The sequence below is a fragment of the Heloderma suspectum genome, chromosome W, assembly GCF_057233095.1.
Source record: "Heloderma suspectum isolate Gila_16-S chromosome W, 16-S_ref, whole genome shotgun sequence".
NCBI lineage: Eukaryota > Metazoa > Chordata > Lepidosauria > Squamata > Helodermatidae > Heloderma > Heloderma suspectum.
Window position 1 is genome coordinate 18,266,501 of NC_139475.1, and position 6,000 is coordinate 18,272,500.

Sequence of the window (6,000 nt, forward strand, 5' to 3'; positions counted from 1 at the left end):
GGTTACAGTTAGTGAGAGGGTTAGGGCTAAGGCTAGTGTTAGGGTGAGATTTAGGTTTAGGGATACGGTTTTTTGTTAGGGTTAGGGTTATGGTTAGCGTTAGGATTAGGGTTAGGGCTAGGGTTAGGTCGAGGGTTAGGGTTAGGGTTAAGGTTAGGGTTAGGGTTAAGGTTAGAGTTAGGGTTAGGGTTAGGGTTTGTGTTAGGGTTAGGGTTAGTGTTCGGGCTAGGGCTAGGGTTACTGCTAGGGCTACAGTTAGGGCTAAGGTTAGGGCTAGGGTTAGGGCTAGGGTTAGGGCTTGGGTTAGGGTTAGGGCTAGGGCTAGGGCTAGGGCAAGGGTTAGGCAAGGGCTATGCTTAGGGTTAGAGTTAGGGTTAGGGTTAGGGTTAGGGTTAGGGTTGGGGTTAGGGTGAGGGTCAGGGCTAGGGTTAGGGTGAGGGTTAGGGTTAGTGTTAGGGCCAGGGTTAGCATTAGGGTCAGGGCTATGGTTAGGGTTAGGGGTAGGGGTAGGGGTAGGATTAGGGTAGGGTTAGGGTTACGGCTATGGTTAGGGTTAGGGTTAGGGTTAGAGTTAGGGCAAGGGTTAGGGCTAGAGTTCAGGTTAGGTTTAGGGTAGGGTTAGGGCTAGGGCTAGGGTTAGGGTTAGGGTTAGGGTTAGGTTTAGGGCGAGGGCTAGGGCTAGGGTTTGTGTTAGGGTTAGGGCTAGGGCTAGGGCTAGGGTTAGTGTTAGGGTTAGTGTTAGGGTTAGGTTTAGGTGTAGGGTTAGGGTTAGACTTAGGGGCAGGTTTAGGGGTAGGGCTAGGGTTAGTTGTAGTGTTAGAGCTAGGGCTAGGGCTTGGGATAGGGATAGGGATAGGGATAGGGATAGGGATAGGGTTAGTGTTAGTGTTAGTGTTAGTGTTAGTGTTAGTGTTAGGGCTAGGGCTAGGGCTAGGGTTAGGGTTCGGGCTAGGATTAGGGCTAGGGTTAGGGCTAGGGCTAGGGCTAGGTAACGGTTAGGGCTAGGGTTAGAGCTAGAGCTAGGACTAGGGTTAGGGTTCAGGTTCAGGTTCAGTTTAGGGTTACAGTTTGGGTTAGGGGCAGGGGTAGGGGTAGGGGTATGGTTACGGCTAGGCCTAGGGTTAGGGTTAGGGCTAGGGTTAGGTTTAGGGTTAGCGTTAGAGTTAGGATTAGCGCTAGGGTTAGGGTTATGGTTAGGGTTAGGGCTAGGTTCAGTTTTAGGGCTCGGGTTAGTGTTATGTTTAGGGTTACGGTTCTGGTTAGGGTTTGGGTTAGGGTTAGGGTTAGTGGTAGGGGTTGGGTTAGGGCTAGGGTTAGGGTTTGGGCTAGGATTAGGGTTAGGGTTACAGTTAGTGAGAGGGATAGGGCTAAGACTAGGGTTAGGGTGAGATTTAGGTTTAGGGATATGTTTTTTTGTTAGGGTTAGGGTTATGGTTAGCGTTAGGATTAGGGTTAGGGCTAGGGTTAGGTCGAGGGTTAGGGTTAGGGTTAGGGTTAGGGTTATGGTTAGGTTTAGGGTTAAGGTTAGAGTTAGGGTTAGGGTTAGGGTTTGGGTTAGGGTTAGGGTTAGTGTTCCGGCTAGGGCTAGGGCTAGGGTTACTGCTAGGGCTACGGTTAGGCCTAGGGTTAGGGCTAGGGTTAGGGCTTGGGTTAGGTTTAGGGTTAGGGCTAGGGCTAGGGCTAGGGCAAGGGTTAGGGCAAGGGCTATGGTTAGGGTTAGGGTTAGGGTTAGGGTTAGGGTTAGGGTTAGGGTGAGGGTGAGGGTTAGGGCTAGGGCTAGGGCTAGGGCTAGGGCTAGGGCTAGGGCAAGGGTTAGGGCAAGGGCTATGGTTAGGGTTAGAGTTTGGGTTAGGGTTACGGTTGGGGTTAGGGTGAGGGTCAGGACTAGGGTTAGGGTGAGGGTTAGGGTTAGTGTTAGGGCCAGGGTTAGCATTAGGGTCAGGGCTACAGTTAGGGTTACGGGTAGGGGTAGGGGTAGGATTAGGGTAGGGTTAGGGTTACGGCTATGGTTAGGGTTAGGGCTCGGACACGGGTTAGGGCTAAGGCTAGGGCTAGTGTTAGGGTTAGAGGTATGGCTAGGGCTTCGGCTAGGGCAAGGGTTAGGGTTAGGGTTAGGGTTAGGGTTAGGTATAGGGTGAGGGCTAGGGTTAGGGTGAGGGTTCTGGTTAGTGTTAGGGCTAGGGTAAGCATTAGGGTTAGGGCTACGGTTATGATTAGGGTTTGTATTAGGGTTAGTGGTAGGCTTTGGGTTAGGGTAAGGTCTAGGGTTAGGGCTAGCGTTAGGGTTAATGTTAGGGCTAGGGCTAGGATTAGGTTTGGGGTTACGGTTAGGGTTACGGTTAGGGTTAGGGTTAGGGTTAGGGTTAGAGTTAGGGCTAGGGTTGGGGTTGGGGTTAGGGTTAGGGTTTGAATTCGGGTTCGGTTCGGGTTAGGGTTAGGGTTAGGGTTTGGGGTAGATTTATGGTTTGGGTTAGGGTTAGGGTTGCGGTTGGGGTTAGGTTTAGGGCTAGGGCTAGGGCTCGGGCTAAGGTTAAAGCTAGGGCTAGGGCTAGGGTTAGGGTTAGCGTTAGGGTTAGCACTAGGGCTAGGGTTAGGGGTAGGGGTAGGGTTAGGATTAGGGTTAGCGCGAGGGCTGGGGTTAGGGTTAGGGTTAGGGGTAGGGTTAGGGTTAGGGTTAGGGTTAGGGCTAGGGTTAGGTTTAGGGCTAGCGATAGGTTTAGGGATAGGGTCTGGGCTAGGGTTAGATTTAGGGTTAAGGCTCGGGATAGGGCTAGGGATAGGGCTAGGGCTAGGTCTAAGGCTAGGGTTAGGGTTAGGGCTAGGGTTCGGGTTAGGGCTAGAGTTCGGGTTAGGGTTAGGGTGGGGTTAGGGCTACGGCTAGGGTTAGGGCTTGGGTTTGGGTTAGGGTTAGGGTTAGGGTTAGGGTTAGGGCTAGGGCTAGGACTAGGGATAGGGATAGGGATAGGGATAGGGATAGGGATAGGGATAGGGATAGGGATAGGACTAGGGATAGGGATAGGGCTAGGGCTAGGGCAAGGGTTAGGTCAAGGGCTATTGTTACGGTTAGGGTTAGGGTCTGTGTGAGGGCTATGGTTAGGGTGAGGGTGACGGTGAGGGTTACGGCTAGGGTTAGCATTAGGGTTAGGGCTGGCGTTAGCGTTAGAGTTAGGTTTAGGTTAAGGGTTAGGGTTAGGGTTAGGGTTAGGGTTAGGGCTAGGGCTAGGGCTACGGTTAGGGCTAGCGTTATGGCTAGGGTTAGGGTTCGGTGAGGTTTAGGGTTAGGAGTAGAGTTAGGGTTAGGGTGAGGGCTAGGTTTAGGGTGAGGGTTAGTTTTAGGGTTTGGGTTAGGGCTAGGGTTATCATTAGGGTTAGGGCTAGGGTTAGGGTTAGGTTTATGATTATGGTTAGGGTTTTGGTTAGGTTTAGTGGCAGGCTTTGGGTTAGGGTTAGGACTAGGGTTTGGGTTAGGGTTTGGGTTAGGGTTAGGGTTAGGATTAGGGCTAGGGCTAGTCTTAGGGCTAGGGCTAGGGCTAGGGTAACGGTTAGGACATGCGTTAGAGCTAGAGTTAGGGCTAGCGTTAGGGTTCAGGTTCAGTTTAGGGTTACAGTTTGAGTTAGGGGTAGGGGTAGGGTAGGGCTAGGGCTAGGGTTAGGGCTAGGCCTAGGGTTAGAATTAGGGCTAAGGTTAGGTTTAGGGTTAGGGTTAGCGTTAGGGTTAGCGCTAGGGTTACGTTTAGGGTTAGGGATAGGGTTAGGTTTAGGGCTCGGGTTAGGGTTAGGGTTACGGTTATGGTTAGGGTTTGGGTTAGGGTTAGGGTTAGTGGTAGGGGTTGGGTTAGGGTTAGGGCTAGGGTCAGGGTTGGGGCTAGGGTTAGGGTTAGGGTTATTGTAAGTGAGAGGGTTAGGGCTAAGCCTAGGGTTATGCTTAGGGTTAGGGATACTGTTTGGGTTAGGGTTAGGGTTAGGGTAAGGGTTTGGGTTAGGGTTAGGGCTAGGGTGAGTTTTAGGGTTAGGGTTAGTGTTAGGGTTAGTTCTAGGGTTAGGGTTATCGTTAGGGTGACGCTTTGGGCTAGGCTTAGGGTTAGGGTTAGGGTTAGGGTTAGGGTTAGGGTTCGGGCTAGGGCTAGGGTTAGGGCTAGGGCTAGGGCTACGGATAGGGCTAGGATAAGGTCTAGGGTTAGGGCTAGGGCTAGGGTAAGGGTTAGGGCTAGGGTTAGAACTAGAGCTAGGGCTAGGATTAGGGTTAGGGTTACAGTTAGTGAGAGGGTTAGGGCTAAGGCTAGTGTTAGGGAGAGATTTAGGTTTAGGGATATGGTTTTTTGTTAGGGTTAGGGTTATGGTTAGCGTTAGGATTAGGGTTAGGGCTAGGGTTAGGTCGACGGTTAGGGTTAGGGTTAGGGTTAGGGTTAGGGTTAGGGTTAGGGTTAGGGTTAGTGTTCGGGCTAGGGCTAGGGTTACTGCTAGGGCTACGGTTAGGGCTAGGGTTAGGGCTAGGGTTAGGGCTTGGGTTAGGGTTAGGGTTCGGGCTAGGGCTAGGGCTAGGGCAAGGGTTAGGGCAAGGGCTATGGTTAGTGTTAGGGTTAGGTTTAGGGTTAGGTTTAGGGTGAGGGTTAGGGCTAGGGCTAGGGCTAGGGCTAGGGCAAGGGTTAGGGCAAGGACTATGATTAGGGTTAGAGTTCGGGTTAGGGTTACGGTTGGGGTTAGGGTGAGGGTCAGGACTAGGGTTAGGGTGAGGGTTAGGGTTAGTGTTAGGGCCAGGGTTAGCATTAGGGTCAGGGCTACGGTTAGGGTTAGGGGTAGGGGTAGGGGTACGATTAGGGTAGGGTTAGGGTTACGGCTATGGTTAGGGTTTGTATTAGGGTTAGTGGTAGGCTTTGGGTTAGGGTAAGGTCTAGGGTTAGGGCTAGGGCTAGGGTAAGGGTTAGGGCTAGGTTTAGAACTAGAGCTAGGGCTAGGGTTAGGGTTAGGGTTCAGTTTCAGTTTAGGGTTACAGTTTGGTTTAGGGGTAGGTATAGGGGTAGGGTTAGGTCTAGGCCTAGGGTTAGGGTTACGGCTATAGTTAGGTTTAGGGTTAGGGTTAGGGTTAGCGCTAGGGTTAGGCTTAGTGTTAGGGTCAGGGCTAGGGTTAGGTTTAGGGCTCGGGTTAGGTTTAGGGTTACGGTTCTGGTTCTGGTTAGGGTTTGGGTTAGCGTTACGGTTAGTGGTAGGTGTTGGGTTAGGGTTAGGGCTAGGGATAGAGTTTAGGCTAGGATTAGGGTTAGGTTACAGTTAGTGAGAGGGTTAGGGCTAAGGCTAGTGTTAGGGTGAGAGTTAGGTTTAGGGATATGGTTTTTTGTTAGGGTTAGGGTTATGGTTAGCGTTAGGATTAGGGCTAGGGCAAGGGTTAGGGCAAGGGCTATGGTTAGGGTTAGAGATCGGGTTAGGGTTACGGTTGGGGTTAGGGTGAGGGTCAGGACTAGGGTTAGGGTGAGGGTTAGGGTTAGTGTTAGGGCCAGGGTTCGCATTAGGGTCAGGGCTACGGTTAGGGTTATGGGAAGGGGTAGGGGTAGGATTAGGGTAGGGTTAGGGTTACGGCTATGGTTAGGGTTAGGGCTCGGACAAGGGTTAGGGCTAAGGCTAGGGCTAGTGTTAGGGTTAGGGCTATGGCTAGGGCTTGGGCTAGGGCAAGGGTTAGGGTTAAGGTTAGGGTTAGGTATAGGGTGAGGGCTAGGGTTAGGGTGAGGGTTCTGGTTAGTGTTAGAGCTAGGGTAAGCATTAGGGTTAGGGCTACAGTTATGGTTAGGGTTTGTATTAGGGTTAGTGGTAGGCTTTGGGTTAGGGTAAGGTCTAGGGTTAGGGCTAGGGCTAGGGTAAGGGTTAGGGCTAGGTTTAGAACTAGAGCTAGGGCTAAGGTTAGGGTTAGGGTTCAGTTTCAGTTTAGGGTTACAGTTTGGTTTAGGGGTAGGGGTAGGGGTAGGGTTAGGTCTAGGCCTAGGGTTAGGGTTAAGGCTATAGTTAGGT